Here is a 12774-nt window from a genome sequence, read left to right as displayed (position 1 = left end):
TTTCCATTCTCTATAACTCTGTTTATCAAGTTTATCAGAAATAATGTTTATTAACAATAAATCACTTAGGCACTCTTTTGTTATCTGCAAACTTTCAATTGAAGTGACACTATCTGACACAATATCTAACAATTGTCTTAGATGCTTTGGAGACTCTTTATTAATTGACTCTAAACTAAAAATGGTTTTAATGTGTTTGTTTACTAATAACCTTTTATTGTCAAATCTCTGACAGAGAGCATCAAAGGCAGTTTGGTAATAGTCACCAGAAAATTCAATTTTATCTATTATACGTTTTGCATATCCATCCACATATTGTCGCAAAAGCTGAAACTTATGACTGTTTGACAAAGGACTGTTATGAATGACACTAGTAAACGTGGATTTAAATTCTAACCAAGTTTCTAACTCCCCAGTGAAGACTTTGATTTTCATTTTTGGTAACAAAAGGTGACTTAAGGAGTCTACTTGAGGAGTAGAACTCAAACTAGTATCATGTGAAGACTGAAATGTGTTACTTTCAATATAACTTTTCAAAAAACCCATAGCTTTAAAATACCTATTTTCAAATAATTCATTTTCCTCATACTGTTCTGTTAATTTGTCTTCCGGTGTTAAAATTTCAATTTGCAGTTGAACATCTTGAAATTCTTTTAATAGACTGGCATTCATTTCATATCTTAATTGAACTTCTGAAAGAAGTGGTTTACTACTTGGCGTAGCAGCTTTTATTATATTAACATAAGACTCTAAATTGGTCAATTTTCCCTTGTAAGAACCCCTTGTTCTTATATGATTGGCTAAAGTCATTTCTTGGCGATTTATGGCAATCCCACAAATTTGTTTAGTGTAGGAAACAAAGGTTGAACCTTGCAAAATGGACACAAGTCCGGTTTTATTTTTTTTCTAGTATATCAAGGGGCGCTTATTATAAGACTAACTTTTTCTGAAAAAATTTCGCCCCGGAACCTCCCTTTTCACCCCTTTAAAGGGGGTAATTTGTGGTTTTTGCGGAACGTAGCCCTTCCTGTAACTTTTACAAAAAATTTCTTTTATAGAAATATGAAGAAGACTATATTTTCTACGATTTATTTCCGACACCATCTCTCTCTCATCCACCGTTTAGCGAGGGTGGCGCCCTAAAGTTGACAAGTTTTTAAAAAAGATGTTTTTAAAAAATATATATTTTTCCCTAACTGTAAAGGAAATTAAGAAGAAATCCTGCGGCAATTATTCACAAATAATTGACTGATTTTTTGGTATAGGTTTCACTTAAGGGTAATTGCCCTTTTTTTAATTACAGGGTGTTACATTTTAAAAAACCTCTTTTTATACCATCTGAACCGTTTATGCTAGAGTAAAAAGGCTTTCAGCGATTACCCATGTACTGGTGCTATTTACAAATTTGTATAATGCACCCCCATTTTTTTCCCGGAACCACCCCAAAAAAAAGAAGAATTAATAAATAAATTGATTTTCTTGGAATCCTTCACACACAATGACCTTTATTAATATGCTTCATATATCATTTTCTGCACGTTATTATTACCCATGCATGGACACCAAAAGCAATTTCCTAGTGCAACCCCTGTAGCAAAAAAAAATAAATAAAATGGGGGGTTGAAAATTTTTTTTTGTTTTTTGCTTTTTGATCCATATGGCCATATGCTTCATCAATAGTGCTTTTCAAAAATATATATGGTTATTGCAACATCTCTGCGAAAACCACCCGTATCCTTGAAAATATACTGCAGAAACTACCCCTATCCCTTGGCGAGCATGTTTTTACGATTTTCTCATTACCTATGTATTATTTTTAAACAAAACTTATACAAGGTTAAAGACCACTATTTACTCTAAAAATTATGTCGTATTCATTTTTTCGTATAAGCAACCGTTACGGCACAGTGGCGCCGTAAACCTCATATATGCTTTGGCGGGCTCCCGTTTTTGTTTTTTTTTTTTCGTCATCTGTTCGTTTTATTGATAAAGTACTTATGCAAAATAAAACAACACAGTGTAACCTACAAATTATGACTTATGCACATTTTACATGCTTTGCTCCCCAAAGCCACAGTGGTGGCCCAAAATAAATTTTTGCAAATTTTCGCCACCTACATGAATTTTATTGCATTAATGCTACCTTAACAGCACAATATTTACCCTTACGTGGTCGCTACGCAGTGGTGGATCCAGGGAGGGGTGATGGGGGTGATCACCTCCCCCCTCTCAAACCAAGTGATATTATATTCAAAGATTATAAAAATATTCATTTATTTTTATAAAAATTTAACCAATTGGCACCCCCCTCTTAACGATGCTGGATCCGCCACTGTCGCTAAAGCATAAAAAGTAATTCTTATAAAAATAATATTAATATAATATAAGTATTTCTGTAAAAATAAATGAATATTTTTATAATCTTCAAATATAATATCACTTGGTTTGAGAGGGGTGGGGGTGATCGCCCCCATCACCACTCCCTGGATCCGCCACTGCTTAGCGACCACTTAGGGGTGAATATTGTGCTATTAAGATAGCATTACCGCAATAAAATGCGTGTAGGTGGCGAAAATATGAAAAAATTTATTTTGGGCCACCACTGTAGCTTTGAGGAGCAAAGAATGTAAAATGTGCATAGGTCATGATTTGTAGATTATACTGTGTTGTTTTATTTTAGATAAGTACTTTATCAATAAAACAAACAGATGACGAAAAAATAAACAAAAACTGGAGCCCGTCAAAGCATATATGAGGTTTACGGCGCCACTGTGCCGTAACGGTTGCTTAAACGAAAAAAATGAATAGGACCTAATTTTTAGAGTAAATAGTGGTCTTTAACCTTGTATAAGTTTTGTTTAAAAAAAATTAATAGGTAATGAGAAAATCGTAAAAACATGCTGGATAAGGTATAGGGGTAGTTTCTGCAGTATATTTTCAAGGATAGGGGTGGTTTGCGCAGGGATGTTGCAATAACCATATATATTTTTGAAAAGCACTATTGATGAAGCATATGCCCATATGGATCAAAAAGCAAAAAACAAAAAAAAAATTTCAACCCCCCATTTTATTTATTGTTTTTGGCTACAGGGGTTGCACTAGGAAATCGCTTTTAGTGTCCATGCATGGGTAATAATAACTTGCACAAAATGATATATGAAGCATATTAATGAAGGGCATTGTGTGTGAAGAATTCCAAGAAAATCACTTTATTTATTAATTCTTCTTTTTTTTTGGGTGGTTCCGGGGAAAAAATGGGGGTGCATTATACAAATTTGTCAATAACACCAGTACATGGGTAATCGCTGAAAGTCTTTTTACTCTAGCATAAACGGTTCAGATGGTATAAAAAGGGGTTTTTTAAAATGTAACACCCTGTAATTAAAAAAAGGGCAATTACCCTTAAGTGAAACCTATACCAAAAAATCAATCATCTATTTGTGAATAATTTCCGCAGCATTTCTTTTTAATTTCCGTTACAGTTAGGGAAAAATATATATTTTTTAAAAACATCTTTTTTAAAAACTTGTCAACTTTGGGGCGCCACCCTTGCTAAACGGTGGATGATAGAGAGATGCTGTCGGAAATAAATCGTAGAAAATATAGTCCTCTTCATATTTCTATAAAAAAAATTTTCTGTAAAAGTTACAGGAAGGGCTACGTTCTGCAAAAACCATAAATTACCCCCTTTAAAGGGGTGAAAAGGGGGGTTCCGGGGCGAAATTTTTTCAGAAAAAGTTAGTCTTATAATAAGCACCCCTTGATATGCCAGAAAAAAAATAAAACCGGACTTGTGTCCATTTTGCAAGGTTCAACCTCTGTTTCCTACACTATTAGCAAATTAATATTAATGGAAATTAAATTTATTCTATATTAAATCAAAACCAAACTTCAAAATGCACTGTTTTGCTTAATTCGAAATAAAAATAGGTTTATGATATAATGGCAAAAAGGACAGACTTATCTTCAAGTTTTGGACGTCGCTTGGTGCACGGTACCTTGAAAATAAAGGAATCTATTGGAATTGCTTATATCTTCTAGTCTTGGAAGTCGCTTGGTGAACGATAACTGGAAAATATACCAATATATTGTAACTTCAAACCCACTTGGAAACGTGGCTGTTGGCACTTTTCTTCATGAATATATCCTTAATGCGGCTCTAATGACCAAAATGTTAGGTTTTAAATCTGGTATGGACTGTAATTATTTGCGCTGGTATGGATATATTGCATTAAGAAAACTATATTTAAATTTGAAGTTTATTCTGACAACTTGGTAAAAATTCAATTCTTTCTATATTGTTTATCAAGGTGCATGCATCACCATGCTAACATAAATCTTCTTTTTATTTTCTTTTCATCTTCTACGAAACTGTCACATAACAAAAAAAAGTCAAAAAGTTCCTAACACTTAGGATATTGCTTTTAGAGAAAAACTTTTTAATAGAAAGTTGTAGTAAATTAAAAAAACTACAATTTGAGCTATGGTAATAGGTCTGGATCCCGCGTATGAAAAAAAAGTTGATTAATAGCAAGCTGAAAATTTGTTAATATCTTAAGGGTGTCTAGTCAGATAAACTTTGATATATGGGAACACTTGAACAGGGGCAGTTTTAATTGTGGAACAGGTTAAAAATTTGGAACGGTCACACCACGAAAACGGCACATTTATTTTGTCCGACAGAATAGACTTAAACTCTCCGAACAGAGATTAAACTCTCATGCAAAAATTAGACTGCAATTTATCAGCTGTCATAATTCCTGTCATTTGACATATTCTACATGTTCCACTCATTAAAACGCCCGTTTGTTGATAAATAGCAGCCTAATTTTTGCATGAGAGTTTAATCTCTGTTCGAAGAGTTTAAGTCTGTTCTGTCGGACAAAATAAATGTGCCGTTTTCGTGGTGTGACTGTTCCAAATTTTTAACCTGTTCCACAATTAAAACTGCCCCTGTTCCAATGTTCCCATATATCAAAGTTTATCCGACTAGACACCCTTAAGCTATTAACAAATTTTCAGCTTGCTATTAATCAACTTTTTTTTCATACGCGGGATCCAGACCTATAAGTTTAATTTCGTTTATTGATTATTGCAAAACAGCTTGCGAAAAGTCGAAAATGGCCGTTTTTTACAATTGCGTTATTTATTGTACAAATAATTTTTTTTTAAGCTTTAAAATGAAGATCCTTCAATTCCAAACATAAAAAAAAATTGCAAGGCCGGATTAACGAATTTGTTGCTTAGATATTATAAATTGTTTATCCCAAGAGGTCCATTGTCGAAGGCTATAACTTTTTGAAGAAAAATCGTAGAGAGTTGTTGTAGCATCCAATCTCCTTCTAAAGAGTTATATTTTCATATTCTGATGTAAATAAATGCGTAAAACATTTTTAAACCTCTAATTTTTGGGTTTGAAAATAAGGGGGCAAATTTCGTTATAAACATTTAGAGCTGAAGCGGCCCAGTACATCCTATGCGTTTTTAACTTACAGATTATTGTTGCTGAAGAGGAAATGACGATTTATAAAAAAATAAAAAATTCCTACGACCAGCTGAAGCCGAGCTAAATGTTGGGTTTGAAAATAAGGGGGCAAATTTCGTTATAAAAATTTAGAGCTGAAGCGGCCCTGTACATCCTATGAGTTTCTAACTTACAGATTATTGTTGCTAAAGACGAAACGAAGATTTATAAAAAAATAAAAAAAATTTACAACCAACTGAAGCCGAGATAATTGTTTATTTTTTCTTAAATCGTAGTGCCTTTATTTATAACAATTAAGAAATTATTTTACAGTCATTGACTAAAGAAAGACTTATATTATCTTAAAATAAAAATTATTATAAACTATAATTACATTTAATTATTAAAAATTATTTTTAAAATCGGTGCTTTTGCGAGCGGCCGAATTTTGCAAATCGCCCGGCTCGCTTTAAATCCGCGCGCTCGGAAAATTTTTACGTAACTTGTATTAAATTTTGACCGAAAACAATTTAATAATATTACCATTATAATATACAGTGTATTTACCACTGTATTTGTTTTTCTTGATAAACTTTTATATGTGAAATCTGATTTCTGAAGAAATAATATTACAAAAAGGATACATATAACTATATTTTTAATTTTTGCATTGTTATATAAATATAATAATAATAATGTTACTTCTTATTATACAATATAAAACGTTTTCTTCTTGTAGTGACTATCCGTTTTGGATGTTGGCGACCATCATGGCAATTTGGCAAAACCCATTTGGAAACTGAGAACCAGGAAGGCAAAGGATTACCTTGCTAGAAAATTTACGTACGTCGTTCAACACAACAACTACAAATCTTTTTAGAGCAGCAGTACCGATTTAGTGTGCAAGTACAGATTGCAATGATGGTCGCCAACATCCAAAACGGATAGTCACTACAAGAAGAAAAAGTTTTATATTGTATAATAAGAAGTAACATTATTATTATTATATTTATATAACAATGAAAAAATTAAAAATATAGTTATATATTTCATATATATGTATCATTTTTGTAATATTATTTCTTCAGAAATGAGATTTCACATATAAAAGTTTATCAAGAAAAACAAATACAGTGGTAAATAGACTGTATATTATAATGGTAATATTATTAAATTGTTTTCAGTCAAAATTTAATACAAGTTACGTAAAAATTTTCCGAGCGCGCGGATTTGAAGCGAGCCAGGCGATTTGCAAAATTCGGACGCTCGCAAAAGCACCGATTTTAAAAATAATTTTTAATAATTAAATGTAACTATATTTTATAATTATTTTTAATTTAAGATAAGTCTTTCTTTAGTCAATGACTGTAAAATAATTTCTTAATTGTTGTAAATAAAGGCACTACGATTTAAGAAAAAAGAAACATTATCTCGGCTTCAGTTGGTTGTAGAAAATTTTTATTTCTTTACAAATCTTCGTTTCGTCTTCAGCAACAATAATCTGTAAGTTAGAAACTCATAGGATGTACAGGGCCGCTTCAGCTCTAAATGTTTATAACGAAATTTGCCCCCTTATTTGCAAACCCAAAAATTAGAAGTTTAAAAATGTTTTACGCATTTATTTACATCAGAATATGAAAATATAACTCTTTAGAAGGAGATTGGATGCTACAACAACTCTCTACGATTTTTTTTTTCAAAAAGTTACAGCCTTCGACATTTGACCTCTTGGGATAAGCAATTTATAATATCTAAGCAACAAATTCGTTAATCCGGCCTTACAATTTTTTTATGTTTGAAATTGAAAGATCTTCATTTTAAATCTTTAAAAAATAAAAAAAAATTATTTGTACTATAAATAACGCAATTGTAAAAAACGGTCATTTTGGACTTTCGCAGGCTGTGTTGCAATAACCAATAAACGAAATTAAAGTTACCATAGCTCAAATTGTAGGTTTTTTAATTTACTACAACTTTCTATTAAACAGTTTTTCCTTAGAATCAATATCCTAAGCTGCAAAATTAAAAATCTTTAAAAATTGCAAATTTAACAAATGAAAATCGCAATAACAGAAAAAGCTCACAATATTTTTGGTCACATTTTAGTAGAAGTTATTCCTGGCATCGTCCTTTACAACACCTGATATGTTTCAAAAATTCCTGAATTATATCCTGAAATCGACCTATTTTTCACCCACAGCCTGGAGTAATAGGATAAATATTAATTTACTGTTTTAATAATCTATTTTTTTTTTAAGTTTCTAACATCAAAATTCTGTAAATTTCGATCAAAATAATGTTGGTATCTTTTTTTTTGGTTGGTAAAAAAGTCGTGAAAATCACTTTCTAATTAGCATCCGAAATGATATTACCGCTTCACAAATTACTTTACTTATTGTTTATAAAATATGTAAGATTGGTTGGTTTAATGTGCCCATTTTTGAAAAGGCTGAAGTTAAATGGGCTTAAACGAGTCACTAATCACGAGTGTATGCAAAATTTGAACAGACATATCTTATAACCAATTTGTGTCTTCAGGAAAACAAAAAGTCCAAAATATTCACAATAGCAAAACCTATATTTTTTATACTAGTTGAGATTTTTGGTATCACCAATAAATAAGTTATTTTGAAAAAAAAAAATTTTTTTCACAATTATAAATTTTTTTTAATTTAAAACCAAATTGTTTTAAAAAATGAGCACTTTGAAGCAATAAAACTTACAGATCATATTATAAGCAATACGTAAGTCAAGTAACTTGTGAATCGGTAACGATTAATTTTATTTGGGATGCTAATTAGGGGGTGATTTTTACGATTTGTTTACCAAAAAAAAGTATCCAACTTTATTTTGAGCGTTACATAGAAAGTTAATATTGATGCTAGAAATTAAAAAATGACAAAAATGTAGCTTTTTTAAAAAACTTTAAAAAAGTTGTGATGACTTTTTCTCGAAAATTGATTCATTTTTGGTTATTTCACGTTGAAATATTCGATTTGGAATTTGACTATTAAGAACCTACATTTCATGACCTACTGGGTTTAAAGACTTCGTATATACACCATATTTTTCATTTTTTTTGTATAAGCTATATTTTTACTAAGAATATTTTTTTTCGATAACTTACTTACTTTCTGAAGTATTTGCGAAACACTGTCTCAAAACGTGTTTTTTTTTGAAAAATGAACATATTCACTCACAAATAACTCGAAAAGTATTGACTTAGTGAAAAAACTCTAAAGAACTCAAAGGTTGCTTAGAATTAGTCAGTTTATCCAATTCCGGACTTATCTTGAACGTATGTTTTTCACCCAAGAAGGGGTAAAACACACCTAGGGCAGAAGCCCACATTGGCACAATAGGTATCCCTTTTTTTTGTTTGACATGTTAGCTATGTGTATGCCAAATTTCATCTCAATCCGAGTAGTTCTTTAAAATTTACAGCAAAAACCGTGAGTAAATGGACTTATAAATTAGCTTGAGTTTTTATGATATATTTTATGATATATGATTATTTATATTTAATGTTTTGAAGTGATATTTATATTTCAAATATTTATATAATATAGAATATACCTACTTGAATTTTATCTCAAAAGATTTTTGTCACTGGACGGATTTCTTCTGTGTTCATTTAGTGATAAACGTATTGATTATTCCTTTTTATTTGTAGAAACAGATTTCAATAAATAGAGGATGTTTAAAAAATTCCTCAAAGTATTTAAAAAAATCATACCTGAGTTAAATAATGGCATCGGCAGATAAAATCAGACCAATTCCAAACATGACATCTGGAACGCGCCACTTTGATTATAGCCTGTCACAAATATTTCACCCTGTTCTATTTCGGTAGTAATATTTTTACCCTATTCGAAACCATAATCGCCTCTAGCAACCCAAGAAGATTGGTCCCATCCCAGTACGTATATCTATTGGCAGCTGCTGATGTGCCTTTTCTCGATTGATTTAAACATTTCGTGGCGGAAAATATTTTTTATGGCTTCGGCTGCCGATACTTTCAGCTTATTTAAGTATGAGGGAAAAGCGAGAACTGCCCGATAACAGTGATAGTATATTTCCGAAAAAATTGTTTTTAATAATGATAAAACGAGGGGAAGATATCCAAATTACCGTAACCACCACAGACGAAAACCTATGAATTTATGTGCTAATAATAGTCTGAAATTTGATCTTTGTGTAAATGTTTGTTATCTGTGCCATCTTTTTTTTATTTTATGAGAATAGAGACACAGAATTAGATAAATAGGCCAATCAAGTTAGGTTTTTATTTGATGTAACTGAAAAGACGAGCTTTGAAAGTTGAAATGTGTAGTATGAGATATTACAAAAAGACTACCATCTTGGGATTTATCAGTTTTTTAGTGGAACAATTTTTAAATAAACAATCAAAACGTCAAACTTACTTTTTTGCTCATAACTTAAAAACTTGTTTATTTAGAGATTTGGAGTCCACAGGTAACTTTTTCAGAAAAAAAGATTTTTTTTTTTTTCATTTTTCATTTTCATCAAATGAGATGTACAAATGAAAATCGGTTAATAAACAAAAAAGGTGTTGCAAAACGGACGACAAAATCGTTGTTTTTGAATATTGTTAATAACAATTTTATTGTTTATTAAAATATGTTTAGAGATACCCAAACTTGAGGGTAATTAGGGTGTTTGAATGGTGTGCAAAAAATGGTCCAGATCTGTTAAATAGTTTTTGCGAAATTGAATTTGTTTATAAAATTTTTTGAAATACGAGCTAGTTTCTAAGGCTGGTCCAGTTAATTTGGCTGAATGGATCTCAATAGTCCGGGGCTCATTTCTTTCGTTAAGATAATATCTTATATATTACACACTAATAGCCTATGAAAAAAAAATTACATTTATGTACACAAAAGTATTTGTTAATAAATAGCACTTTTTAAGCTTATAAACAATTACAATACCTCCGTAGAAATTAGATCAAATTAAATGGCAATAAAAAATACGGAAAACTGGTTTAAATAACCAAGTTTAAAAAAAAATTAAGGTCCTATGATCCTAGGGGGCTGAAATGGCCCCTTTCTTTTAATCACTGCTACGTTAATTAACAACATTAAGAACTGAAATTAACCAATCTTTTATAAGAAAGTCTAGGTTTTTAACAAAGATTTTAGCAAAAAAAAATATTAAAAATTGTTTAAACAGGAATGTTATAAACAAAGAGTATTTTGCGGTCCGACTAGAGTAAAAAATTAATTGAATTAAATAAAAATTAAGTAAAAAATAGATTGAATCGTGGGCGCGGCTAGCCGCGCTCTCTAAAAAGTCGATCACTAGTCCAAGCTGTATCGTCGCCCCCGTTAGGTTAATTATTCCGATTCGTTTTTTTGCACAAACTTACTTAAAGAGAGGTCATTATAACAAATCCACAGGGTGCCGGGAGATGCCGGGGGCGGAAAATTGTTTAAACATTTTTTTTAAATAAATTCAAAAAATTATTTTTTTCACTTCGTACAAATTTTTTTTAGATTAGTTGGGTCATTATGAGCAAACAGATTTTTTTGACCTTACCTGTTTCTGTGACTGCAGGCGAAAGAAGTATCTGTAAATTAAAAATAATTGTTAAAGATTACTTGATATTGATATAGAAATAATATAATACAAGGAAAGCTTGCAGATTTGGCCATCTTCTCGATCTAATTAGTTTCGAATTCTCTGAAAACTAGATCCATCCATCTGTCTTTTTACTCTGGGCTAATTAGCAAAATACAAGGAAAAGTTATTTACCGGCAATTTTATTGCTGCAATCGAATCTTATTATTGTATGTATTAATAATATAGGTATGCAAAGTCCGCAGATAGTGTGCTACTTTTTTTATAACCAAAATGGCGCACGAAAATCGTGTTTTTTTTTCAATTTTTGCTCTATAACTCCAAAGATTTTAACTTTACACCAAAAACACCCAAATAACAATTCACCGTAATTAAATTCTGCATAGAGACGTGTTTTTTCTGATTCACTTCGACGAAAACTTTCCCCGGAAAAAGCGGGTTTTTCAAACAAAATCTTTAATTTTCAACTAAAATTTTAGATAAGTAATTGTTAATCAATAATTAAATAACTTGGTAATGTAAAAGCCCTTTTCGTATAGATTATAATTCCAGAAGCAGATGGAAATTGAATGAACAGTTTAGCAACAATTGAATTGTTAATTGAAAATTTACGGTCGCTATAATAACGACAATAATTAAGATGCATAAGAATAAATATGATTTTTTCATAAAAAGATACTATACCTATTGAACGTACTTTACAGAATTGAAATTGGAATATTTAAACGGCCTCAGGAATATTTTAAAATTATAAACAATTTTTTGGCTTACAAACAAATAGAATATCTCGGGAAATATTAAACTAAATTAAATTGTGAAAACGGTACTCGAAAAACAGCGGCAGGACGCTTCTTTTAAAAGAAAAAAACGTTTAAATATGATGAGTAGTTCCTGAGATACAACCGGTCAAAGTTGACCGGAACTTACGGCAAAGATATAAACAATAGGATCATAATTTTCAAAAATCACCTTTTTATTTTTGTCCTTTTTCTCCACACCAATTTTCATATCTTTAAATACTCATAACATATATTATTATAATAAAAACTATCGATAATACGTGTGAAAGTTGCCAAAAATAGCAAAATTCCAATCAAAAATTAGGTTGGAGAAAATGTAACCCTCAAAGTTCAAAATCGGTATACGTTAAAAAAATGCATTTTCTCGGCTTCCCATAGAGCAATTTCCTTCATTCTTTTTTTGTTCCCTAATAACTCGAGTAGAGCCATCGAACCAACGCATTATTAAACGTCAAACTTGCTTTTGTTTTGTTAAAATAGATTAATTTATTTATAAGAACAGAAAACTACATATTTTTTCCAGTTGTACAAGTGTACCTTTTAAAGTTAAAAACATAAATATTGTCATTTGAAAGCTGTATAATTATTTAAACAATTTTTATTTAAACAAATTAAAATTTTGTATTATAATAAATAAATTAATTTATTATAACAAAACAAAAGCAAGTTTGACATTTAATAATGCGTTAGTTCGATGGCTCTACTCCAGTTACTTGGGAACAAAAAAAGAATGAAGGAAATTGCTCTATGGGAAGCCAAGAAAATTCATTTTTTTAACGTTTACCGATTTTGAACTTTGAGGGGTACATTTTCTCCAACCTAATTTTTGATTGGAATTTTGGTATTTTTGGCAATATTCACACGTATTATCGATAGTTTTTATTATAATAATATATGTTATGAGTATTT

The 12774-nt window shown here is 30.6% G+C and overlaps 1 protein-coding gene across 3 annotated transcripts in view; it reads right to left on the bottom strand.

The window, feature by feature from the left end:
* LOC126890384 (methyltransferase-like protein 22) overlaps positions 1-12774 on the bottom strand; it is an 844950-nt gene that overhangs the window by 533090 nt on the left and 299086 nt on the right. For all 3 annotated transcript variants that reach the window (XM_050659270.1, XM_050659272.1, XM_050659271.1), the window contains one exon: positions 11024-11054. The gene's annotated coding sequence lies outside the window, so the exon portion shown is untranslated. The remainder of the gene's footprint in view (positions 1-11023; positions 11055-12774) is intronic.

This window comes from Diabrotica virgifera, chromosome 8, assembly GCF_917563875.1.
Source record: "Diabrotica virgifera virgifera chromosome 8, PGI_DIABVI_V3a".
Lineage (NCBI taxonomy): Eukaryota > Metazoa > Arthropoda > Insecta > Coleoptera > Chrysomelidae > Diabrotica > Diabrotica virgifera.
Note: the sequence above shows the minus strand (reverse complement) of the source record. Positions and strands in the feature narration are given on the sequence as shown.